Raw genomic sequence first — 27,507 nt, forward strand, 5'->3', positions numbered from 1 at the left:
TTCAAGGGGCTTGCAAAGTACAGTTTAAAGGCGGCAATTTTAGGTTGCGGGTAAAAAAGGATGGGGAGGAGGAAGAATTGCCCCGTAATTTATAGTAAGTTTCTCTCTCTCTTACCAAAAAACACACTTTTTTTATATTTTTCTATAAAAAATGGATGCTGTAGTTCAATATCATAACGTCAGATCAGAAAATAATAAAACTGTGTGGTTTGGTTATAGTTCGGGTTTCTTTCCAAGAATTTCTTTTCTACCCTCGAGATTTTTATCTCGGGTTCATCTTTTCCTAAATTATAATTAGGATCATCGATGGAAATATTTTTTGAGCACGTGCTGGATATATACAGGGTGTATGCCATAAATTAAAGGCTGTGTTCTTATTCTTAGGGTCAAAGAACATGGGGTCTGCAATTTTTAGTTAAGGAGATATGACCTTCCCAAACATTGATTGGACCCTAAAACGAGGAAATAATCACACATCTGGAGTCCCATGTTCTCAATTTAAGAACGAACGCAACCTTTTTAATTTATGGCAAACTTATCTGAAACAACCTGTATATTAAAGAACACAAATGTTAATTTGCAAAATATGTGCCTCGGTGGTTAGGCAATAAATAAATAAATAAATAAATAAAAAATACAAACTCATCTTCTCTTTTGGCTAGCAGCAAAAAAAGAAAAATAAAAATAAACCCACGCAGGGAATTCACAAAATATAGCGATGGCTCTTTTATTTGGCAAACTCGGTATACGGTCATATGGCGTCATCATTTCTCTCCTTGCCTCTCTCCTTGAGAGAGAAAATACTGCTCATAAATTATCAAGAATGTTTTTTTTTTCTTCTTCTTTTCTTTTCTGTACATAAAACCGCTTCCGGGCATGGTTGTTGGGTTTTTCTTTAAACTTAGCCATGATACAATGTCTTAAAACCAAGACCCACAAAAAATGTCCATAAGCTTTAAGAAAGATGGCTCATCTCAAAGGTATATCCCCAAAGGCAGCCCAAAAGCCTATTTTTCTTTATTATATTATTAATATGACACCTTTTTCTTCAACAATATAAGAACCAAAAGTTTTCGCTTATAGTTGTTTAAGGGGGAATAGAAAAAATAAACATAGGGTAGAAGGATAGGGAGGGTTATGGCCATTTTATATTTTTGTATATTATACAGGGTGTTCTCCCAAAAAAAAGGTGATGGGACCGAAGTGGACGATTTTAAGTCAAAAATGTAACTTGACATAAGAGGCTACTGTTGTTTACAAGTTATGATTGCAGTGGTTTACGGAAGGCCCCCTTATTCAAGCAGCACTGTCTTTCGGTTTCTTACTTAAATTTAAGGGGTCATCCTTAAAGCATTCGATCCTATAATAATTACCCTTTTTGAAATACCATGTAAAACAAAAACAAATTAATTATTTGTTTAGTTTTTTAAGAAAACAAGTTGGAAAAACCAACATTTTACCTCTCAAGAGGTCTATTACTACAAACAAAGGATTTTACAGCCATTTTATATTTTTGTGTATACTATATATTTTCACCCCTTGTGATAAGAGGGAAAAAAAGGTCATGTTTACTATAAGGCGATTGCATCGTGGTTGAAACACAACAACCGCACCAGTACCTTGGTTTTATCAGTATAGCGCAGGTGCACACGCTTAGAATAATCATTTATGTGTGCGGCGCGCTGCTGTCCCCGCCAAAAACCACCACCACTACACTCTATATAACCTATAACTGACTTTGCTTTGCTTGGATACCTTTCGGTGAGAGGAGGGAACGAGGTAAAGGGACTTCTTCTTTCCCAAACCGAAACAAAAAGCAGGGAATAGATCAGGCGAGAAAGAGTTAATGCAATTGGGCCCCCCACCAATTGGAGAGATGAAGAGGAAAGGTATTCTTAATCTTAGACGCCTTTAACCTTCATTAGTTCTTTGGTTCTTGAACGAAGAAAGTGTATATATATATAGTTGTCGGTAAATCGGTCCCGGTGATCGACCCGAAATCAGATCTTTCTTGGCGACGCGATCGGTATATATTTTGCGCGGGAAATCGACCCGCCAATTTTTTTTTTTTTTCTTTTTTCTTCTTTCTGAGGAAAGCTAGAGCTCTAGGTTTCTCGTGGAACTAGCTCTAAAAAGGCAGTAAAACAAATCTTATTTTGACAAAGAAACGACAACACGCGCTTGCTTCCTATAAAGTGAATAGACGGCTGCGACAGAAAGACTATTCGCCCCAGAGAACTCAAAGCCAAGAAGCATACAACGTACGAAAAAGAGTCAACTTTTTCTTCGCTAATACGATTCGGATATATATTTTTTCTTCTTCCTTTCTTTCATCTCTTTCTCTCTTCCGTTATTTTTATTTCTTCACTCTTTTTCCTTTTTTTTATGAGCGAGAAACACAAAGGGATGGATGAAACAGAACCGAAGTACTATACTGATGTTTATCCCATGAAAATATTTCAGTTTTACAAAGAATATTGTGATTTTATTAACTATATTAGCTTGAACTGAGAAGTGTTTAGTTTGGGAGATATTATGGGCTCCCAAACATTTATTGGCCCTTAAACAAGGAAATAGTCAAATATGTGCCGTAATTAGGTTTAATTTGCCAGTGTAAGCACACTTCTACCCATTTCTCCTCGAAAAGGGTTAAATTACTATCTTAGATTGAAGAATATTGAAGATTGCTATGTTTTACTACACATATTTCCCTTGTTTTAGGAGCCTATCAATGTTTGGGAGCCCATAAAATCTCCTAAACTAAACGTTTTAAACCCCATGTTCTTTGAGACACTTTCCACTCAGCTTGGGCCTAAGAAAACGGACTTTAATTTATGGCAGACTAACCATAATGACAGTTTATTCATGGGGGAATTAGAATAAATTCAGTTTTAAATATAGTCTCGTCGCATTTTCGCAATCACTGAAAGAAATAAGACCTTTTTTGAAAGCAAATCTTGTCGACGAATTTTTTCTTTCAATTTTCAACGCTTTCCAATCATTGCATTTTAGAATTCCGATAAAAATTCTTTCCATTTAATTTTCTTTTAAAAAAAAACTAAAATAAATTTATCTCTGAAATCAGGTCGTGACCTTTTAACCCCCTTTAAAAATTTAAGGGTCTTCTCAATAAGGTCGTACTGTATGAAATGCGGTGGATGTTTTAACACTATATACTTAAGCGAGTGATTTTAATGAAATCCTCTATAGGATTCTACGCTCAAAATTCCATTAAAACTTTCTTTGTATTTCAAACAATGACTAAAGTTTTTGAGGTTAATTTCCATCGGGAATTTTTTGAAAAATCTATAATCGATGCTTGTAATTATTTTAAAACAACACCCAGATTATTTTAAGCGACATTTTATAAATATATGTTATCAATCCTATTCAGGGTAGGAAAAAAAACCCTCTGTGATTGGTTGATTAAGAAATCAATAAAATATACAACAGAGAAACTTCATTTATATCTATAAAAAATATAAAATATAACATGAACTTAATCAGAAAGAAATTAACTGAAAATTAATATAACAATATTGTACTTTTCAGTAGTACCATAAGTTCATAAGATATCTTAAATAAGTTAGTCACTGGTTACAAACTGGAGATTGTCATGAAGTGACGTAGGTCATAGATTCGAGGTAAAGCGACGCCTTGTGAGGCGCTGTCAAAGGCTTAGTACAGACTAAATTGGAAGATGTACTGCAAAACTAACCGAGTGTAGGATTTCAATTCTTGATTGTCGTTCTCGAACTAGTTCGAGCTGTAAGTCTCTAGCATTACGAAGTATAGGTATAGTGCCATACTTATGGAACGTACTTTATAAACTTATGCTACCACTGATACGAAACACTGTATCTTTATCTTTCTTTGATATAATTTAGCTTCGCGTTTAATTTCCTTCTGAATGACTTTATGAATATGAATATCTACTCTTGATATGAAGGTACACGAAAAACGAAAGCTCGCCTTTGTTTTAAGTTTTACTAAAATCGATTAATCGATACTATATATGGCCCTCGACCTAGATTGACTTAAATAGAATAAAAATCAGCTCCGGTTACATACCGCGACGTACACACTTGACTATATACCTCGTAATAATGTCTAAAAAAGAAAGATTTGATAAGGTAGGCAAGGCAGGTATATAGGATATCCTTTCCTTTTTCTTCCCCCCTAAAACTGTGCATTAAGTCTGGAAAGAAAATGAGGAGACGCCCCCGGACAGATTTCTCATTAATCTCTATTATTTGAGAGCTCGCTGCCTGCGAAAGACAGACACTGACTATCTCTCACATAAATCGAATAAAAAAGAATAAACCATATGAATGTTTTTCACTATTCCCACTCTAACCGTGATTAGGGATTTTTCTAGGACTAATATAAAAACATTATTTAGATAAAGAGATACCAAATGATTTGAAAATGCAGGGGGTTTTCAAAAAGTTGAGTTTTTTGCGTTATTTTGAGTCCAAAATGTAACTTCTATGAGATTTTTCCCCTAAGTTCGAACTTTGAAGGCCGACTTCCTGCGAACTGAAAACCGAGCATCGAGACTAACAATGGAGCGACCGCGCCGATTTCCGAAGCCCCGCTGGGTCAAAAGTTGGAAGGGTTCTCGCTAACTGAAAGCCGTGCAATGTGGTTCTAGCGAACTGAAGATGAACAATAGAAATCCTTTTAAATTTATTTCCTCTCGAATTTTTGCTTTCCCCCGAATGAAATTCTCTCTCTACTCTTTTCGATGGAAGTCGGCCTTTAACAAATTACGATTAGTGTTTTACGAATGACCCCTTAAATTTAACTGAAAAAATTCAAAGAAATGCTAATTAAACCAAGGGGCCATACGTAAAACACAGTTAATCGTAACTATAATTTAATTTTAATTTGTTTCAAGTAATTTAAGTTAATTTCAGTCGTCTTTAAGTATTTTAAATACAGCCTCTCTGACACGACTTATTTCAGTTTCTCTTTAATAAAAGTTTCCCAGAATCCCAGTTATAAAGAAAAAGCACATGGCCTAAGATGGATAAAAAATACTTCATCTGAAATGAAGTATCTGGGATGAAATGAATCAAGCTCTCGCTCTTTCGTTTTGGGGTTTCTATGTTTTTGACCCCCCTGGAAAAGTAGTCTAGCACCAAAACGAATTGTTTTACATCAAAAGAAAGGTGGGGTTTTATTCTCTCCTCTTTCTCCTCATCTTGAGCTTCTTTTCCCTATCTTTCCATCCCTTCTCCATTTGCTCTTGGACCTCCCCCCTTAGTCTCGATGTACGATCCCAATTACGTTTCCCAGACAAGTACCTCTGTGAGAGAGAATGGGAAAGAGCACGAAGCACCCAAGTATCCTCTCATCTATATTATATTATATATATATAAAAATACCTATTTTACTCGTCAGTGTTATCAAAGTGGAGGAAGATACTTCCATCCTATTTATATTACTGACAAATAACATCGGGAACGAAGATAGAAAACCGTAAATTGAATTAAAAGAAAAAGGGGTGCACGAGAGCACGAGGAAGAGGAAAAAAATTATCCGCGGATAATTTTTAACAGGAGATTGTACTAAAGATAAAGGCACGTAGCGTGTTAGTTGAATGGGATTAATATAAGCTATAGGTAGTAGCTAGTCAAAAGTGTAATTTAAACCCCAGCCAACTTTTTTTCTCACTAGAGATAAGTCAATTTAACCTGAAATTGAAGACTCATATTTTGTTAACCCCCTAAAATGCGCTAACCAACCGTAAAGTTAAACTGTCGAGGTGTATACAATACCGTAAGCCTTTTCTAAAGAAAAAATAATAGATATTAAGCTTTTTCGTATAAGACAGAATTATTTTCTTGGGGTACGTTTTTTTATATAAGATTATTTTCGGCGGTATTAAATTTTTAAAATTGGAAAAAGGATAAGTTTTGTTCAAAGTTTACACGCCTTCATTTTTCATTGTTTTTCAACAGTATTGGCAATCGCGCCTCTCTTGAAATTTTATCTTAACAAAAAAAAAAAAGAAAAATACAAAAATTTAATTTTTTCATTCTATGACACTGTGGACCGAGCTCGTACGCTCCATGATCCGTTCAAAATTCGATTCTAAATTGATTTAAAAAAGCGCTCAATTCCATTAATCGCTCGGATAGATAGGAAAGGTATGTTCAAAAGCGCTTAGCCCGTTTTTTCCCTTAAAAGTTCGCGATAGAAAAAGAAATATCTACCTCTATAGGTACATGTACCAAGGTACCCTCAACGAGTGGCCCTTTTTTCTTTCTTTGATAGAGGAATCTTCACCCCTTATAAAAATCGCTAAAAACGTCTGACATCACCAAAAATTTAAGTTTTTTTTTAATTCTTTCCCTCCTTTCCTCACCTCCGAACAAGTGTCAAAAAAAAAATAGATAAAAAAGTTAGTTTCTGCGAGGGTTGTCACCCCTTATACAATGATTTTTTCACCATCACCACCACCACGTCACGTGACCTGAAGTTTTCTAGAGACTATGTACACGCCTACTTTTTTGCCGGAATTGCAAAAAAAAAAAATAAAATTTGCAAAGTCGTGCGATTTTCTTCAATTTTTTTTCCACACCGTTTAATAAAAAACTTTTGCGCTACCCACGAAAAGAGGAAGAAAAAAAAGTCTCTCAATCTTTTATAGATTTATAATTGATTGGGGGAAAAAGAAAAGAAAGAAATCTTTTTCCCACCCTTTTAGGGTACGGTTTTTACCTCGTCAGGTTAACTAAGCAGTTTGTCAAACCCTTAGATATAGCGGTGTAAAGTAAGGGATTTAATTGCGGGTTAGTTTGTACCATACTTTTTGAAACCATGGCGACCGTATTATTTTGTTATAAAGGATTATTTTTGTTTCATCGTGGATTTTGTAACAGAGGGGTTTCATTTAGGGAAGTGGTAACTGTATGTCTTACCACATAAGGTATAAGTAAGGTATTTTCAGCCATACTCGTGGATTTCATTCAGCTTTCAAGTATGTGATACAACCCAACAATATGGCCGCGGGTGTAAATAGACCGTCACCTTTTGAATAGTCTTGGGTTGAATAGCGTCTTGTGTTTTTGAGCACCTTGTTTTATGTTCGAGACTGATTAAGATTCGGTATGTCACGTGGACAACAAAAGTAGCCCCTATCCCCAATAAAAAAGGGTTTATTTTGTCTGAAATGGCAGCTCCTACTCTAATCGGAAGTACTACCAGCTAACCAGTACTAATACTAATTTTTACGAATCAAGCATTTGCATTCAGTTGGCTTAGAGTTAGAGGAATACATTTCATTTATTTTAAACAGAGATAACTTCAAAATTTAAAATTTAAAATAACCTTGATATACTATAATCCCAATCTACCCCACCATACCATGTTATTTCTATCCATAAAGACGTGGGAAGACTGTTTTCTCATCTCCTATTGTGTTTACAAGATCCGTGTTGATCTTAGGGGAGGTAAAGAACTAAAGATGGCCAACTAAATCACTGTCATTTCTGGAAGAGAAAGAGATGAGGGGAGAGTCACCCCTCCCCCTTGTTCAAAGGGGAAGGCGAATTAATCGCCTAAAACAAAGAAAAGAAGCCTCCCCCCCCCCATTGAACCCCTGGGTTTGGTTCTCCTGAAAGCTCGGAGCCAATTAATTTCTCTTTTCAAACACAGATTTAATTGCACTTTGGGAAAACTTTGTAAAACTCTCAAAAGCAATTAGATGCCGGAATAGTACAGATTACGGGGCGGATCCCCCTTAATTTACCCTTCCCCCTTACACTACATCACGATCAAAAACCCCCTTCATACACCCCTAGGTTTATAAAGAAGCTGCACACTTTTGTACCCACCTCTGTTAGATTTTTAGCTAGACCTACAACTCCTTTATCCCTAAATCCCTTCAGGGGGCTTTTGCCCCCTAAATAAACGACCAAATTTTCATCTTCCAGAAGATAGGAGAAAAAAAATCTTAAGCGGATTAAAATAGCTGAAAACAGGATCAAAAAGCACCCCCTCCCCACATCTAAAGTTATTTTATTAAATAGATAGGGATAGTATTTTCCTTCCATTATCCTACTGCATTTAGTACTTTTTTTAATAGCTATAGTTCGAATTAGAGAGACAAAATGGCCGCCGTGTTACGACTTGGCATTATGTTAAGAAGCTGTAGCTCTATTTGGAAAAGTTTCGCCGCCCATTTTAAGCTGCGATAGAGAATAAAAAAAAACCTAAATAGTTTGCTCAAAAAGATCCTGCAAAAACTTTTCTCTGAACGAGGCTGTAATCTTGCTAATGCGGTCCAAGAAGAAATACAAAACCTTTCCTTATTCGTCTATCCAGCTCGGTTAATAAACCCAAGGGTATAAGCCCTTATTCCACATGGGTTAAATTCCGCATATTCCCCTAATCCGGCTTCATTACATCTAATAACTCGAACAGAAGTATTTCTTCTTTCTTAAGAGAATTTCTGACTCCCATTCTGTATGGTGGGAATATCCCATCACGAGATTGAACCAAGGGTCTAAAGCTAAGCGCTAACAAAAATAATGCGCAATAGAAACGGCATTATTCCCGCCTTTAAGCTTGGTACATTCTAACTATGGGCCTCTTCTTTTTCCCTTTTTCGAGCCCTAGCTACCGAATAAGATCCTTTTTGCCATAATATAAAAAGTTTCGGATATTACCCCAAAGCCCCGTTCACACAAGGGCATGGAGCGATTTAGCCAAGTTATTGTTTATTATTTATATATTATTAGGTATTATTGACAATATTTATTCAAGCAATGCGGAATAAGGAATTTTTTGGTCCATTTCAGTACGAGAACGTTTAATTCCATTAAGTTAACGAGAAAAATCGACCTAACTTCATTTTCTCTCTTCCACCCTTTTTAACTATAGAGTAGTGGCACTTCATGTTAATTTCTCATAGAGCGTAACGTAGCCAAAGGCAGGGAGGTGCCATTACTCTATATTGAAATCGATACGAAGGCTTGGGCTTGCTTAACGTTAAGTATTATTTACTCTTAAAAAGATATAACAGTTTTTATATCACGCGACAAAACAAACCTTCCTTTAATCCCTTGGGGAATGGCACTTAAGGTTAAATAACCCGTACGTTTACTAAAAAGAAAATTGACAGACTGCCGCTGGTCAGTTGGTAACTGACCCAGAGAAAGTCACGTATAGTTATGGTTATGTAAATAAATAACCACTTCGATATTTCCACTCTGGGTATATTATAAATATATACATTTGCCGCTGAAGAATGATTCTTAATATGCCAGTTGATAGTAATCAGGGGTCAACGAAGGTCATGTCAAGTCGAACACGACCCTTCCTCTTTCTTATCAAAACAACAAGGCCTTTTTATAAGAAAGGAGTGGGAGTATGTAAGTCTAAAATGTATATACACATATACACAAAAAAAGGTCCTCAAATGGTCGCGACGGAAAATAAATAGTTTAAAAGAGCATTAAAAGGGATTCGTCTTCTCTTATTTAGCTTCTCTCATCACTATTAACTCCCATCCACCTCCATCTTCGCGACACCCTTTTTGAGGGGGGAAGCCTAACTTTCTTCTAATAATGTCTAAACTGTGGAGTTGGTGGTGCAAATCGGCTGATGGGGCCTCATTCGCCTAGACCTCGGTTGCAAGGCGCCTCCATTTCGACCCGACTAAACCAAACCGTAATTAGGCCTAAAGTTTCTTTCTAAGCCTTGGCTAAATTATTTTATGTATATATGTACAGGGTGTTTCAAGAATGGTGGGTGGTATGACCGAAGTATAGTCGAAAACGATTCTATGACACTTTGCTTTATAGGGGCCATGGTTTACAAGTTATGATTGGAGTGTTTTACGGATGACCCCTTAATTAAATTAGCATTGTTTTCTACTTAAATTGAAGGGGTATAAACACCCATGGAACACCCGGTACTTCCTTTTATAACACCTTGTCTAAACGTACAAGTCATCAAGGCGGGATCTGGCGTAGAGTCGTTACGAGCCAGCCAGGAGTCGAAGCAGCCTGAATTAAAATTTAAAAGCGAAAAAGAAAACGTCTTGTTCTGTTATTCCCATCTAAGACGAAGTAGTAATCATTGATTCCAGTACACACTGAAAGCTATCTCCCAACCAATCCCAAGGCGAGTTTTGGAAGACACGAATTTTCCTCCTGGTCTTTTTCGAAACTAAACCTCCCCTCTCGCACCCTCTCTCTTTAACCCGAAGTAATTTCTAGTACGGGCAGGCATTCCCTTGTCAAGAAGATCTAGAGGAATTTCATTCCACATAAAAAATAGTGAAATAACACTAGGGCTTTAATGTTGATTTCGAGTTATCACCCTTCCTTCCACCGCTATATGTGAAACTGCACTGCACCCCTCTCTCTATTTTCCGAAGCTATTCATTTCACTCAAGACTCAACGAGAAATTAATGATTTTTTTCTTCTTAGTCTATCCTATAGTTAGACATCGGGTTTCCCCCCTCCTTTCTTAAGTATGTCCCTTTTCAGAGGTCGGTTGTATCCAGTTTTTGGATGGGTAAAAGACGAAAAGTCACTAAACAACCTGATACACACCCGGATTTATTATACTATTTCCTTAATTATCTGAGACTGACTACCTCCGAGTCTTTCACCCCTTACTTCTGGTTTTTAAATTAGATGGGAGTCAAAAACACCTTCATGGGGTGTGAAGGAATACCTTATTAGAGTGATTGTAATTAAGCATCGGTCTTTATTTTCAAAGGTCGGGTGTAGACTTTAGAATCTGGTGATTGAATACCTTTATGGACTCGAAGACGTTGGGCATGACTTCAAACCATACGAACCAAATTTGTTGGACGGGCAACTTTATTTAACGTCTTTGGATCCGCATACTACACCCAATCAATGTTACTTCCGTCTTAAGCAGACGATACCGCCCTCCCCACCACGTTTCAATATGACAGAATTCGTTAAACGTTTTATACAAATTGAATTTATTAATATTCCTTTTTATTTTTAGTTTGTTTTATCCCTTAAAAAATTTAAATGGCTTTTCCGATAAGCGAAGAAAAAGCAAAGAAACATTGTAACTAGGAAAAGAAAACTTTCCGGGGTTTGGTTAGGTTTCCTAACGTTGCACGGGATTAGTCTGGGATTTTTTTTTCTTTTTTTTTCTATACGGAAATGGGAAAGAACCGTTCCGTTTCCCGCGTATTAAGCATAGCCTATATCCCTAAGCCTAAGAAGTAAAAAGAATAGTTTCTCTCGCCGCGAACCAATAATGGTAAGCTTTAGGGAAGCTGAAGTCCCCTAAAAATCCAATCGCGCCTACTACAACACTCTGGGTCCTTCTTTTCCCGCCAAAAAAAAAAAAAAAGTAAGAAAGAAAGGATTGATAATGCGCTCTATACAAGAAAAGGGAACCATTCCTATTGTATATACAGGGTGTTCCGACCGAAAAGGGTTGGTAGGAACGAAGTACAATGGGAAATCAATTTTGAGTCGAAAATGTGTGTAACTTCTATGGCCTTTTGCCCTAAGGGAAATCCTAAACAAGTTATGATTGGAGTTTTTTTTACGGATGACCCCTTAAATTTAAGTAAGGAAGTGAAAGACAATGATTTCTAATTTAATTAAGGGGTCGTCCGTTAAACCCTCCAGTCAAACTGTGGCCCCTGGCGATAGAACTTACATTTTCGACTCAAATTGATTTGATTTGTCATAGAACCACCAAACCCTGTACTTCGGTCCTACCAACCCTTTACGCAACACCCTGTTTATAGTAAGACATGACCTCATTTACTACTAAGTGATCAGCTTCTAAGGTTACTTCTCTGAAACCCAATCTTCCATCTAAACCGAAACTTAATTTATAATAATATTCGGAATTCATCAGGAAATTCAATATTTTAGCCACGTCCCGCCACGAGTTATAATCCCAAACGAGGAGTGGGTTTGAAAAATATTCACGATATCATGTCTACTTTAACCCTTTTTCTTTATATACCCCGGCTTATACTCTGGTTGGTATCTTTAAACTTTAATCAACGTTAGTAATCTTGATATATTCCTATTAAAAGTATTAACTCTCCTTTAGAGAAGTCTAGATTTTTGGCAACTGATAAACAACTTTGAAAATTTAAATAAATAATAACCTCCTAAGGTATCTTTAGGAGAAAACTTTGCTATTACGGGATGTGTTAGAATTATTCTATTTAGTTTTCCTTTCTTTCTCCCAAGAGCTAAAGACGTAAGCTTCTGTATAGTAAAATAATGTTTGGGGAAATGCCTCCTTTGTACTTTCAAGGCCTGTGCATGGTGATATTTAGGGTGAATACTTTAGGTTCCACAGGATTTCCCAATATTTATACTTAGATGGCGCTATTTCTCAGTTTTCTTCGGTTTTCTTAAAGTTGTTGGAGGGCAAAATAGTCTCTTTGATGTAAGAAAGGGGGTAGGCAACCCTAGTATCGAGAAATACAAGGGGGGGGGGTTGACCCATAGTCGTCTCTGCGCCCTCTCTCTGGACCCAACGCGCCTATAGCGCAGGCGCAGAAAAGCAAGATGGAAGGGAAATTTTTACCCCCTCCGTATCTTAGTTCCCCCAGCCGTTAGTTATCTATAAAACCTGTAACATTTGAGAATAGAAAATAACGCAATGCACGGGCCTTTATAGTATAGAGGAGGCAGTGGGTACAGGATCTATTTTTTTCGTGGGTGAAATCATGGATGAATTATGACTTTTCGCGAAGAAATGTTTGGTCGTTTATCAAAGACTATTACGATCGCTTAAATCTAGACAAATAAATATAAGCCGACATTGATTCGCTCTTAAGTTTTCTTGATTTTTATCCACAAAACTATCTTATATAGTGATTCTTGTAAGTTTGGAAACCAATCCCCCTTTTACGTGCACTCAACTTCTCTCGTTATCGTATCTATGTCATTTCAAAATATATCCTCCTGTTGACCTAACTCTACAGTGACTACTTTCTATTCATCGGCGATACGGTTAGAGCTCGGCATTTTCGATCAATTATCCACAAATTGGTGGATAACCAATTATTTATAAACAAATATGTGGATTATAATACGATTTAACATGTAAGTTCTGTGGATAATTTTCGGGTATGGATAAAGATAAAATAAAGTGGATAATTGATCGAAAATGCCGAGCTCTAAATACGGTTGAATATAAAATAACCCTTTATTGGAATAACAAGGTCGCCCCCCCCCCTTCCCACCCTTCCTGTCTTAGAGGATGGTTTTTAACGATGACGCAGATTGAATATATAATTAAGATCGAGCAATTAAAACTGCATTAAATTAAAAGAAACTAGTTTATGCAAGAAATGTATTTAGTGTTTATTGTCTACATGGATAGGAAACTCTTCCCCGTTTTAAGTCCCTTTAAAACAACACGGTAACGCCGGGTAGTTTAGATAAGTAGTAATAATTTTCATGTACATTTAAAATTACTTAAAAGTGTTATAATAAATATTAAACTTACCACCAGGGTTTGATGTGATTAAAGATAATCTTCCGGCGTTGAAAATTATCCTTAAAACGGGAAAACAAGCTCATTTCATTCAGCTATCTGCAAATAGATTGAAATTGGTAAAAGTTAGAAAAATGTTAGACGTTCACGTAGACGTTAAAGTGTTCCCTAAACTCCTGAACAAAAATACTTCTGTATAGAACTGCTGGACTTCTGCCTCTACCTTAGACCTTAAATTTTAAATTCCAAAAATGTTTAAAGGCGGATTTTAATTAAGAAATCTCCAATCCATTAATTAGGGAAGAGAATAGAGTGCAAGGAGAAGTAAAAAAAAATTGGTTTACGCCCTTACTAATTGATAAATGTATGATAAGTAAAAAAAAGCTTTTGGTCCATGCCATGGCTTGTTCCGGGGGTATGGTTAACGAACGATACGGGCCCTGATTTTTCTCTTCTACTTAACTGTGTCTTGTATCGACAATATATATATAGTATAGTGGTGTATAGTTGGCCCACCATCGATCGACATAAGCCCCCTCTAGCGTTATAGGCACGTTTCCTAAACTATATATCAACTTTTTTTTTTCTTTTTTAGTCCTATTTATCGATTGGGAAAGAGCAAAAAAAAATTCTTTTTTTATTGAATGAACACCTGATGGACAGAGTCGATCGGTGTAACTGTAAAATATTGAACCGGTCATACCCAATTTCACTATTTGTAACTCTTTCTCTTTTACAGGGTGTTTCGGATAAGTCTGCCTTAAATTAAATTGTGACTTGCTTTTATCTTTGGGTGGAAAGTATCACCAGAACCTGAGGCCTACAATATTTACTTAGATTGATTCGGGCTCCCTAACATTGATCGGCCCCAAAAACAAGGGAAATGGCCACACATGTGGAGGAATTAGACTTACTTCACTAGCGTACGCACACTTATACGCATTTAATAGTAAACTTATGCTACATAAAGGTTCAATAACGTTCTTAGATTGAAGAATATTGAAGGTTGGTATGTCTTATGTCTTATTCCATAGTGTGTGACTATTCCCTTGTTTTAGGGGCCAATCAATGTTTCGGAGCGCACATCTCGGTAAGTAAATGATGCGAACCCCATGTTCTTTGATTAACTTTCCACTCAGTTTGACCCTAAGAACACACCCTTTAATTTACGGCAGACTTATCAGAATCACCCTGTGTATAAGGTCCAATTTTTTAAGGAAACATTTTGGGATTAGGTTTTTTTTTCTTTGGTTCTTTTTGGTATGGTAGTAGTATTTTGTAAAATTCATGAGGTGTTAAAGTGACCAGCGCCGCGTTCTAAATTAAGTTTTGACGTCGTAAAAATATGGGCGGGAAAGATTATTTTGGATCTAATAGCTAATCCGACATTATGGTGGATCCCCACCGTAAGTAGAGTGCTGGGATTTTATGGGAATTTTATCTTCCCATCCCTACTACAGTTCATTCAAAGTCAACACATGCTCTCCGCCGCGGCAGTGATGCCACACCTTTCTAAGAAATCTTGTTTTATGGCAGGTACAGTTTCTGACTTGAATATCTTTCTAAGCCCCAGTTTTTCCTTTCTCTAACGTTACCTAATGTATCGGGAGGGTAGACCAAGGCTTAGCCATCACAGAGATTTTCTAATAATTTAAGAAGAAAAGCCGATTTTTCTCTTTATACCGTCCCAAGTTTCCGCCCCTTTTCTTTCCTCGGAAAGGAACCCTTATATTTTTCCACTCTTAAAAGGGACTATATTCTCTCCAAAGATACATCGCGAAGGGATACATCTACAGGGTGTTACAAAAAGGGTAATCGTAGGACCGCAGTGCGCCGTGAGTTCTATGGGAAATCAATTCCGAGTCGAAAATGTGTAACTTCTGTGACATTTTGGCCTAAGGGACACCGATTACAAGATATTATCTTATTATTTTACGGATGACCCCTTAGTTTTCTTACTTAAATTTAGCAGTAATCCGTAAAACACTCCAATTATGACTTGATTACGACATAACTTTGGCCTGAATGTCATAGAAGTTACATTTTCGACTTAAAATCCCACTGTTCTTCGGTGCTGGGACACCTTTTGGAACACCCTGTACAGTATATGTATAGTTTAAGGTCCATTTTCCGCGATAAATCGGCAGCAAGGCGTCTTTGGAATTTTAGTTGGTCCTCTTTCTTACTTTTTTTTGGGGGGGGGGAATATTCCCTCATTGGTCAAAGTGTAGCGAGCGAGCGAACGAGCGGTCCATTTACATAAAGGCTTTTCCTTTCCTTAAGCCTTTTTAGGGCACAAAGAATTACGTATGCTCAACGGGAAAACCCGCGCCCGGGTTCTGTTCCTTTCCTTTCCTTTCCTTGAAGGAATACAGAAAAGTCCCGAGGAAATTGCACGCGGAATATAAGTCTTTTCCAAAAAGAGAGATACGTTCTCGCTTTTTAGTACCCTTCTATAGAAATTGAATGGAATTTCTGACCAGCCATGAGCAGAATACTCGATAATAGAACTAATAAGGACCACTATGTTTCCGTCTATCGTTCGAAAGTAACTTAGGGACTTGGCAATATGTTGAAACATAAGTTCATAAGATAGGTTCCTTAAGTTTGTTACTGAGAGCTTTTCATGAAGTGACGTATAGGTCATAGATTCGAGGTAAAGTGACTCCTGGTGAGGCTCTGTCAAAAACTTATGGATTGCAAAACTAACCGAGTGTAGTCAATTCTCGCTTGTCGTTCTGCTAGAACTACCTCGAGCTATAAGTCTCTAGCAATACGAAGTATAGGTAGTGTCATACTTATGGAATATATCTTATAAACTTATGGTTGAAAGTATAGCCTTGGTGAAGTACCAACCAGGGTAGTAAGAAATGTTCGATTTTTAAAATTCCCTGCCTGTACAGAGTTTTTCATTTTTTCTCCATGCAGGTATGCTCTTTCAATCCTGAATGCTCGCCTTTGAATTTTAGGATAAAATCTATAATATTCATAATATCTTCGGCGAGAATCATTACTACCAATTATCAAATTAATTAGAAAATTATTTAACGATCCAATAAAATTAAATTAAGGATTTCTCGGCCGTTAACTTTCTTATAATAAAAATCAAATTGGCCGTCGAAACATCTTTTAATTAAGCGGAAATTCTTAGTGACCATCTTAAGGTCCGTCTTCCCTTAGCAACGGCCAACCTGGCGTAAATATTCATTCCCCTTCACCCCCCCATATGAACCCCCCTCCTCTCCTTTTGAAAGTAATAAAGTTGCCAAAAGGTAGTAAGTAGTAGTAGGAGAAGGACCGGGGCCCCTTTAAGCAAGCCCCATTAATTGAGCTAATGAGATGGGGGGACCGGAACTTTATATTGAAACTTAAAATCGCGTTTATATTCTTCCTAAGACACTCTTGGATGCTGTAAAAGCCCCTACTACTCTCCATAAAGGGGGGTCGTCTATACAACACCCCCTTTTAAAAGCGCTTGGCCAATGAAAGTAACCGTAATTTACTTAATTATTCCATGAAGTTTGAAACGGATCGATTTTCATATGTTTTAGTATGGTTTATTCAGGGTAGAATGGTACGAATACATTCATGACAATATATAGTCCAGAGATCCTGGTCGGGTGGAAGCTATAAACCGAATTTTAACGGTCATCTTCCTTTCGAAGCACTCCAATTTTAGAGTGTTACCCCTTTTCAAATGATGGTAAATTTCAAAGCTTGGATATATAATTTTATAGACAAAATAACATACCCATCCCTTCAGTTCATTAACTAACAGCGCATGTGTAATTATGAATTATTTGATGAGTTTAGTTGTCTATTTTTCTATGAAATATTTTGACTTCCGATTTAATTTAGCGGTCCCCCCCCTGTCCAGAAATAGCCTTAAGTTTTATTCATTACCCGTGATTTAAAGGTCATTTAATTAAAAATGTGTGTCAAGATTTTTACCGCGCATTAATATGGGCCGTGTGTAACTGTTTATATACTTCCGGCCATTAGCCCATGGGCTACGCGACTTCCGTTTGCTTTGCTTGCTTAATTTCTTCGCCTCAGGTTTATGGGAAGGATCGTGACACCTATTGTTTCCGTTTAGTACTTGTTGCTACCGAAATGCATGATGATAAAAATATATGTATATATATAAATCGTTGGGTCACGATTAGAATTTTGGCGCGACGAAGCGTTGAAAGGCGGGAACGGTTCGAAACACGTGTTTGTAAGGGGCCCCCTCTCTCAAAGATTGATTTTAGAGTAGCGTTAGTCTAGGCCTTTGCTTGATCTAAGTTCTGTAATACTAAATTCTAAGATATGACCAAGAGAATTTTTAGGCGTTGTCTAGAATTCTCTCTCACTCTCACTCTCCCTCTCTCTTTCTCTCCTCGACAGTCGACACACACTTGAAAAAGCATTTAAAGAAATGAATGTCTGATAAAACCCGCCACACAGAGGCCGGTAACAGATTTAGGGAGTCCTAAGACTCGGGCGGAAGAAGAACCGAGATAAAAATAATAAAAAAGAAAAAAAATTTTATGAAACTGGACCCTAACTCGAATGAAATTTTTCTTCCCTTTTTTTTTCACTCCTTAAATCTTCCTGATGCTTTAATGATGATCGACATAGTTTAATCTCCAAACTCTCTCTGATGGAATTTAGAACCATTTTCCAAAAAGGTATTATATTAAGGGAGACTAGCTTTAACGGTCGAAAATTCGGGTCTCCTATAACTTTTCCTGATCTGACTTTGCGCGCAAATATTTGGCAATCAACTTAAGACAATTTTGATGGGCATCTTTTAAAATGAACACTTCGGTTTCGGCTTTCGAGGAAGCTCAAGATGGTAGGGATGAAGAGGGAAAACGCCGCGATGGGATGGGATGGGATGGGGGCGATAATGGGATCGTTTTGACGGTAAATGCGAAGTCCTGATAGTTTTCCGAAGAAGTAAACAGCCCTATTTAGATATATTTAAAGTGACGACCGATGCCACAGCCGGAATGACGCTACGGCGGCACTTCACTCTAGTAGGGAAAATGAAGACGGGATAGGTTTCTTTGAACGGTTTTCTTTAACGAGGTGGTGTATATGCATTAACAGCCAAAGAAATGACACTAGGAAGCTAACCCATGGTCTTTCCCGTACTATTTCAATGGAGAGACACACTTTAAACAGATCCCAAAGGCGAGAAATAAGTTGCAGCGGGTTTGAAAGGAAATAGTCCATTATTCCTAAGGCATTTTAAAAAGGGGATTGACGCGCTGCTTCTGATTAGGCCCAGAACCCGAGGGGCTCATTAAGACGTCCTTGCTTCATTTTCATTTTAGTTCAACCTTCTAACTAAACTCTTGCGAGATTTAGGGTCAGCTAAAGAGAGAGAGAGAGAGAGAGAGTGAGGGATAGGAGTGTACCCATGTGGCTTCCAGCTGCGCCCACCGTGCCAGCTAGTTCCCAAAGTTGCTTGATATGGTATACCCTCACGATCTCGGGGGTTCAACACCGACCGACCCCACCGTGAGTGGAATGTTTCCTAAATTTATATATATATTTTTCAGGGATTTTATCGTATAATTTGGCCCCAAATATACGATGACGACTTTTCATCATGTTTAACTATACACTATTAAAGGAGGTCCCCCCTCCGAACTCAAAACACAAAAATATCATCTGTAATTATTACTTTCAGTAGATGACGTTTTATCATAACATAATTTCGCACGCCAAATCTTGTAATTATCTATACTGGAAGGTGATATATTTGCATAAATTTACTAGAGAGGTGGGCCATATGCTAATATATTTTGTGTGGAATTTGGGTGGAACGAGGAGCGAGTGCTAAATAAGTTATACAGCGTGGAACGGATAGGGTGAACGCTTATTTAGAAGTCAATGTCGCTGAATCTGTACGCGTACGTCATTCTTATTTCTAGCATCTCGAATGCTCGGCATGTGTCATAGTTAGCCCTGACATTTATCATATTGATTACTAGCTTTCTCGTTGGCTAGCAACAATTTATTCAAATAAGTGTTCCATTGATCTGTTACACCCTGTATGTTGTTGACAAGGAACAAAAAGAGAAAGTTTATGTACAGGGTGTTTCTGAAAGGTCTGTCAGCAATCAAGTACAGTGTTCTTTAGACGATTTCAAGATTTTGCTGCAAGGGACACCGTTTTCGAGTTAAGATTAGAGTATCCCATTAAAATTAATGAAGAAACTAATTTTATGAATGAATCATCGGTAAAATACTTCAATTCCTTGTGTCTTAGAACATTTTCGACTCAAAATCGTTCACAGAACACCCTCCTTTCAGAAACACTCTGTATATATATGCATTTTTATTATTTAAATACGCGATTACGTCATAAATGCAACCATTATACAAGCGTAACGCTTTGATATTTAGCAAGTTAGGGAAAATATAGTAGTAAGTTTCTGTGGAGTTAGTTGCTCTAAGCACCGACTAAAAATTTGACACATCGTCCTTAGGTCCTTAAGCTATCTAAGCTATATATTTCTCCTGACTATCGTTCGTAAAGAAAATGCACCGAGGCCTTTTAGAACTTTCTCCGGTCGGAATATATTTAAAGTTGTAAAGGAGAAGAAGAAGAAATCCGGTTTTGACAGTTGCCAGTCCAGTTTTCGAAAGGAAACTGTATCCCGTATTCAAGTGACAAGCCCCTCCACGAGATTACGTTAAGTCGCTCGTGGTGCATTTTAATATTAAAACGATAGGGTAGGGACGCAATTTCTTTTTATATATATATTCAGCTAGAGAAATGCGAATATGATAATCACCGCGTTCACGCGCCTCGCATTATTATTTTAATTTTTAGTCAAACTATCATGCAGGGTGTGTTGTGTGAAAGAGAGAGAGAAAAAAAAACGTGAAAAGTATTTTAAAAATAATTCTTTCGCAAAGCAATTCGTGTCAAAAATTTATATTCGCGTTTTGAGTTGACAAGTAGCGAATCAAGAACCTTTTGGCATACTTGGCAAATATACTATTTACTATTACAGTATGAACGTTAGTAATGGGAATGTTAAGAATTCTTACTTTTTATATGGCGATGTTTGTAAGGGATATCACGTTGCTAGTGAGTACAGAACTCGCCGAGTTTTGGAAAATTCTTCAATTATTTTTTTTTTTCGCTAGCGCAGTTAAGAGCTATTTGTGGTCGTTAAGAGAATAATAGTCTTTAACATAACACGATTTTCTGGCTTAACTTTAGCTGCTGATGTGAGGTCCCAAACAAATTCAGGCAAAATTGCACTGTTTTCTGTGAATTTTTTTTTTTACTTTTTGGGCCTCTATCTAATATTGACAGGGAAATGAATTTTTCTTCAAGAAATCTTATCAAGGCAGACATAAGTACAAAAGTCGAAAAGCGTACTTTTCCTTCATATCTGATATCTTATCATTTTTTTTAAAACTTGGGTAAATACTCCACAATTATAACAATAGTACATAAACGTCGGAAAATGCATTTCCCCCACCCCTTAAATATTTATTTTATTTATCTATTGTTGCAATAACTTGTAGTAATACTAGGAAGTAATTGAGAAACGGAACCGTTCCAAGTACAGTAAATAACAATTGAACTATCTACCATCACTTTAGAATATATATACAGTCATTCCTGACTTTCAATACATTACTCATACTCCTTTATATGATTCATGGGGTAAACAACAAAACAAAAACAAACTCTTTCAATATTCAAATACGTTTTCCAAAATAAACTTACCCGGAAAAGAACAAGACAAACACAGAACCAAATAAAAAAAAATAACAGCAGAGCGCACACACTCGTTGACCAAAAAAACGTTGCACAAATTCCGCTTGCGTAAAAAAAACCTCTTCCAAAAAATACAGCAAATAGTTTTCTTCGATAAACAACAAGACTTTCCTTGTCTATATTCGACTACTTGTCAAGAGCTTTCCATGAAAGAAAAATATCGCCGCGATAAAAGACGAAATGGACGTTTTGATGACTAGGGTGAGCTCTTGGGTTCCCTTGGCCAACTGAAACTCAACCGAGCGGCGACCGACCGACCGACCTTTCTCCGCACTAGGTCTTGTCAGAAGAAAGTTGGTTGGGAAAGAAACTCAAACTCAACTCCTAAGAAAGAATGAATGTATTTTTTCCCTACGCGAGTTTTTCCCCGCCGAAAATCTCTCCGCGCGCGGAAAGAAATGATCCGTCTTGGTTCCTTCGAATCCGGAGAACGTCTAGAGAGAGGATGGAGCTGGAGGGCTCAGTCACGGTCAAGACTGTGGTGTGTGCATCCCCCCCATATTCGTATCTTTCATCCCTCCCCTGGTAAAGAAGGCTTTTCATTCCTCACCTCAATCGCCATTCGATCGAACCACCCAACCTTCCTCCAAGACCCAACTCACGAGTTTTTCGTTTTCTCCCTCATCGAGGGGAAAGACACTCCCAACGAGAAACTGCCTTCAACTTCTTCCCAATTTCTCTCAATATTACTTAGTTTCGAGCACCTCGATTGTATTCCCTTTACTTACGCTTACAGTTGCTTTTAAAGATCTCCCATTTTTCCATCCCTCCTAATTCTTCTCTGGCCCTTTTTTTTCTTTCTTTCTTGGGTTTGGGGGAAGGTACTTCTAGCGGAGGGAACCAGAATCCCTCGCGGTAGTTCTGAACATTCCTTTGATTTCAAGGAAACCAGAAAAACATTGAGAGTCCCTTAACCAAATTATGGATTCAACTGTTATTTTTTTTCTTCCCTTCCCTTCTCTGCTCTTTTAAGGTACACGGGTAGGGCAAGTCGCTATTTATAACGATTTTTTTTTCGGAACTTAACCGCAAAATGAAATTAACGGGAGACTCCGAATTTTCTCACGATATAAATTATTTTAAACGAGAGAATTATTTCCATATTAAATCAATTTACGAATTAAGTGTAAGGCTAATAGTTATTTACTATAAGCATAAGTTCATAAGATGTGTTCCATAAGTTTGCAATTGGTCACTGAGAGCTTTTGTGAAGTGACGTAGGTCATAGATTATCGTAAAAGCGACGCCTGGTGAGGCGCTGTCAAAGGCTTAGTACAATCTAAATAGGAAGATGGACTGCAAAACTAACGGAGTGTTGTTAATTCTCGCGCCACAAGCTCTCGGTAAGTCTCTAGCATTACGAAGCGCCATACTTATGGAACGTAACTTATAAACTTATGCTATTATTTAGCTGTTTAATAAAATATTTAAGGAATTTCTTTTTTGGGATGAGTATTTTCAAAGTAGATTATCACTTGCGACCTTTTGAACGTGTGTGGGCCCTCTGTTTCGCATTTAAATCTGGGCTTCTATTTTCAACGCGCGCCTTAACGGAAATTGCCCCTGGTTTCAATGTCCAAAATGTGTAAGCATGGGAATAACAACATGATGTCCGAGATGAAGGAGGAGTTACTTTGATTGGAAACCGATTCGCTTTCTCTCGAATTTGATGAATGACCCTGTTAATGAGACGATCTGTCGGTTTACCATCAATTTTCCCTTCCGAAAATTCTTTCCTTACTTCATGGGGTCCGTTACACCCCAACTTGAAAGGGACGGGATCTATTTCGAAACTCCAAAAGAGACTCTTCTCCTCTTCCTCCCCACCCCGGCCCGGACCCCGGGTCATGGACTCACTCGTGTTATGTTTGATGAGAAAATAGTTCACTGCGCTCGACTCGAGAAACGTTTCCATGTTTGAAAATTAAGCCCTGATTTTTCAAACTGGAATTTAGACCAATGCACTAAGGCATGTTCTGTACATTTTAGGTTATATTGGAATATGTAGCTTTGCAGGAGTAAACATTGGTATAATTTCGTGAAGGAATATTTTTCTATAGACGCCCTTCGATCCTTGGTCGGTTGAGCTTCGCACGATTCGTCTTATTTTTTCTTTTTCTATTTTCCCCGTTCACCGTTTTGCTCTTCCCCTTTTCATGGGTCCGTGCTCAAGATGGTTGCGTTGGTTTGTTGCTTGCTTGCTTGCTTGGTTCTTTCGTGATAGGAATGTTTTGCTTTGTTGTTGGTCAATTCTTCACGCGATTGTCCGTTTTATTTTTGATATACCATCATGGGTACCTAACCCAAATATTTCAAGAGTATAAAAAATTCCAAGTACATGGAAATACAAAACTATGGTAAATACAACCAGAATAGACTAGAGAAGACCATTTTCAAAACTATCAAAAGTCGAGGGTAAAATAGAGTATGGTGTGTTTATAGTCACCTTGTTTTTCTTAAGACGCAACATTGATGGGTATGTGGTCAATAAAGAGGTTAGATATTGGGGAATTTGGTGCAAGACTGGTATCTTCGAAGCCCTTTTTAACATTATATTAAACAGACTATACGTGAGGTCCCCACTTTTGAAAAAAGTGTCTATTATATTAAGTATGCCAATTTAACCACCTCTTGAAAAATCTATGATACATCTATTTTCGTATTTTTCAACCTGAACTCTGTACCTGTAACCATTGAGGGGCGGCCGGGGAATGAGAGTACCCCGTACTACAAAAGATGTAGATATCCACTGGGTGGTATACCACAAATATCATTAGATAAAGAGGGATGGAACAGTACTTGTACACATCTTCCGACCACAAAAAAAGAAAGTTTCGTTGATAATAGAATTATTCCGTCGCTACTACCAGTACAACGCACGTGCAACTATGGGGCCGATACCCCTCACAGAAGGGGTTAACCCACCCCCGCCCCCTAACCGCAACGGGATGTTCTTCAAGTAACCCTTTGGGGAGAAGTTTCTGGGATGAACCAATCTCTTTGTTAATAGATCATTTTCTCGTAAAAGTAAAAAAAGCGAGCGGCGACTGACTTGGGCCTTTCCTATGGTTTTCCCATTTTCCCGTCTTGGCTCTTTTCGTGGCAACCAGTAATTAGAGTTGGCCGTTTCCAATGGGATATTGAACGGCGGTTTGACCTTCGACACCGCCCCCAATCCATCATCAACAATTCGATTTTTGGTCAAACTGGAACAAATCCTACCCGCGCCGCATCCGCTATACTGACTTGAAGCGAGTTTGCCCCTTTTCCGCGAGCTCTCTCTTTCATTCTGTGTTGTACAGTACCAATTCCAAAGGACTTTATAAAAGCTTACAATGACCTTTGAACCGTAACATTAACGAGAATTTAATTAATTTCTACCCAACCGGCTGTTGGAAACAATCACGAAAAGTTTCACGTACAGGCCTTGGCGACATTAGGTCACTATTTCGAATTTGCGCCATGTTTTCAAATTCTTTGCTTTTATTCGATCGAATCCAGAGAGAGAGGACTAGAGTAGTCATTTGTCACTGCAACTCTTCTCTTTTTATTTTGTCGCCATCTATGATGTCGAAAAAATATTACGGAGACATAAAAGACATAAAAACGGAAGATTAGCTCCGCCTTCGTCGTCAGCTCCGCCTTCGTCGTCGTCTCGCCTTCGCTCTCTTTAAACTACTCCAGAGCAATGAGATAGAATATATATATGAAACCTAGAGTCACAACGTGAGATCTCGAGATCGACGTTTCGCAATACACCTTTTATCGAGCATGAATCTTTATCAAATACGGGTGGCGCCACCCTAAGAACTTTTTTATTAACGTCTGCTGCTATAATCTGTGTAACAAGCTGTCAAGATAGTTTTTAAACGTGTTAAATAAAATACGCATACGCGAGTATTTGAATTGTAACTCTATCTATCTCATAGAGATCTAACTCATTGCTCCAGAGCCGCATTGTAGCCGTAACAGGCTGAGAAATAAGGATTTTTTTTGCTGAGCGCGTGATCGAGTTGGCTTCGTTTGATTTTTGCACATAACGACTTCTAAAGCCTTCCGTTAACGGTAATCAAACTTAATTTTCAGTGATTTAAACTATTTTTCGTGTTATCGCCGTCTTTTGGTTTTATCTACTGGCAGCGTTTTGCCATAGGTCTTGGAAAAGCTCGTATTGTTTGTTCCTCGGGACTCATGACGGGGCTTTTCTATAACTGTGTTTGAGACCTTACTAAAAATACCTCCACTATCATGTTTTCGCTGTTATTCTTTGAATTTCGGTAATTAAACGTGCGGACTCGACATTTTTTGTTGCTCACTGCATTCCGCTAACGGTGTTTAATTTTTTAATTCGGTTTCATCGTTATTTGGCTCATTTTCGCCGAAAGTGACGCTGTAACGCCGACGTGGATATTGCCTAGTCCTTGTCTCAGACCGTCCTAAAAAGTTTAAAATTCATTATGCCGTCTGCTAAACACTATGATCTCATTTAAATTGTGCGGAAACGTGTTTTAAACTAATATGGGTCATTCCAAGGACACGTGTCTTTTGTGTGACCTCTTTATGTTCGGCTCCCTGTCATTGTAGCCGTAACAGGCTGAGAAATAAGGATTTTTTGGGGTTTGTTGTATCTCGGCTTTTGTTGAGGAGATATTCTTTATACGATTTCAATATTAATTAGCAATGTTACTGTATATAAGTAAGGCATTAATTATACAGTGCCTAAATATAGTTTTTGTAATAATTATCCTTTGCTATTAAATCAATATGGAGTTCATTATACATTGCTAAAATACATTAGAAAGCGCGACAAAATTGTAAGGGTTTACTTGTAACCTCTTGTTTCCCTGACTATCGCTCACTGTCAAACGAACCTTAAACTTTAAACGACGGCCATCATTGAGAGGGAAAGTTCAAATTGCTGGGTCACCCAAAAAAAAAAAAAGAAATAGACATTCTCTGGAATAAACATCGTGGAAAATTTAGAATTCTCTACCAACGGTGTTTCTTAGATATTTTTATTTATATATAAAGATCTCTAGGCCTAGGTTATGAATTTATTCAACCATCGTGATAATATTTCGATATTGATATACCTTATATAACAGAATAAGTTCATAAGATATATGTTCCATAAGATTGTAGGTAAAACGTCATAGATTCTCGTAGAGCAATTTCTGGTGAGGCGCTGTCAAAAGCTTATTACAGACTAAATAGGAAGATGGACTGCAAAACCTAGTGTATAGTCAATTCTCGCGTCGTTCTCGAACTAGCTAGAGCTGTAAGTCTCTAGCATTACGAAGTATAGTTAGTGTTATACTTATGGAACGGAACATATCTTATCAACTTATGATAACAGTTAAAGAAATATATTCGAGGTGAAGTTAAATCTATTCTAGAATCATGATTATTTAAGGGAGCCATTTTCTTCCGGAGGAGGGCGAACTCGAATCTCCATTCCCTCCCTTCTTGAATAAAAAAACGTGTTTCTTTAAATGCACGAGGGTCACGCGCTTTCGCATGTTTGGCGCCAATATTCGGGCCACGAGGAAATAAAAATCCTATAGAGCTGAAATAAAATTTACGCTGCTTCTCCAAAGGATAACAAAACTATACGTAAGACTACAGCAGAAGATGGAGATAGAGTTGTAAACGTGATCTCTCATCGAAAAATATCCATACCTAGCATGAATATCGTATTTCTTGTTTTCTGTCGATCGATCGAGCGAGCGACGCGAATCGCTAGATGACTACTTAAATATCATTTCATCCATGAAAGCGTCAATTAACTAAAACTCCCATACTTCCTCGCGAATTATTACAACTTTCTAGGAACTGAAGGGGGTTTTATTTCTTAGATTTTTATCGTGTTTACTAAACGCCCATATTATGTTTAATGAATGCATTGAAATAGATTCTTGGAGACAGACATGGACATAGACATCCGGTTCATTATACGAGTTCCTTCATGCGTAGAGTAGCTAGAGACTATTCGCGGATTATGAAAACAAATCTAATAACATTGTTATTAAGCTACTGGGTATCATTGCTCGAACATTAATCATATTTTTTAGACATATCGCCTCCATATTGGTCCTAAATTCCAATGAAACAGGCCCTTTGAATACAAAGACAGTAGATAATGCTTCAAACAATGGACTTTTGTGGACTGGTTATGATGAAGCCCTATTTAATGCCTGTGGATCCATATACCGGATCTTGCGTCTTAAGCAGACGT

At 37.5% G+C, this 27,507-nt stretch overlaps 1 protein-coding gene and 2 long non-coding RNA genes across 4 annotated transcripts in view; 2 read left to right on the plus strand and 1 right to left on the minus strand.

Moving 5' to 3' along the window:
• LOC149610201 (latrophilin Cirl-like) overlaps positions 1–27,507 on the minus strand; it is a 120,049-nt gene that overhangs the window by 72,962 nt on the left and 19,580 nt on the right. Inside the window, exon 2 of the mRNA XM_089858999.1 lies at positions 13,490–13,576. The gene's annotated coding sequence lies outside the window, so the exon portion shown is untranslated. The remainder of the gene's footprint in view (positions 1–13,489; positions 13,577–27,507) is intronic.
• The window catches only part of LOC149610202 (uncharacterized), a 168,769-nt gene that overhangs the window by 66,710 nt on the left and 74,552 nt on the right, over positions 1–27,507 (plus strand). The window contains exon 1 of one of the 2 annotated variants that reach the window (XR_016376601.1): positions 22,508–22,615. The exons of the other annotated variant lie outside the window; for it this stretch is intronic. This is a non-coding gene — a long non-coding RNA (uncharacterized LOC149610202). Of the gene's footprint in view, positions 1–22,507; positions 22,616–27,507 lie in introns of those variants that run through there. 2 annotated transcript variants of the gene reach the window in all.
• LOC149610204 (uncharacterized) lies at positions 24,816–26,051 on the plus strand. Its single transcript, XR_016376603.1, has 2 exons — positions 24,816–25,549; positions 25,658–26,051. It is a non-coding gene; the product is annotated as an uncharacterized LOC149610204 (long non-coding RNA).

The sequence above is a fragment of the Phalangium opilio genome, unplaced genomic scaffold, assembly GCF_054372755.1.
Source record: "Phalangium opilio isolate 3A_F unplaced genomic scaffold, DU_Popi_V2 ptg000329l_1, whole genome shotgun sequence".
Classification (NCBI taxonomy): domain Eukaryota; kingdom Metazoa; phylum Arthropoda; class Arachnida; order Opiliones; family Phalangiidae; genus Phalangium; species Phalangium opilio.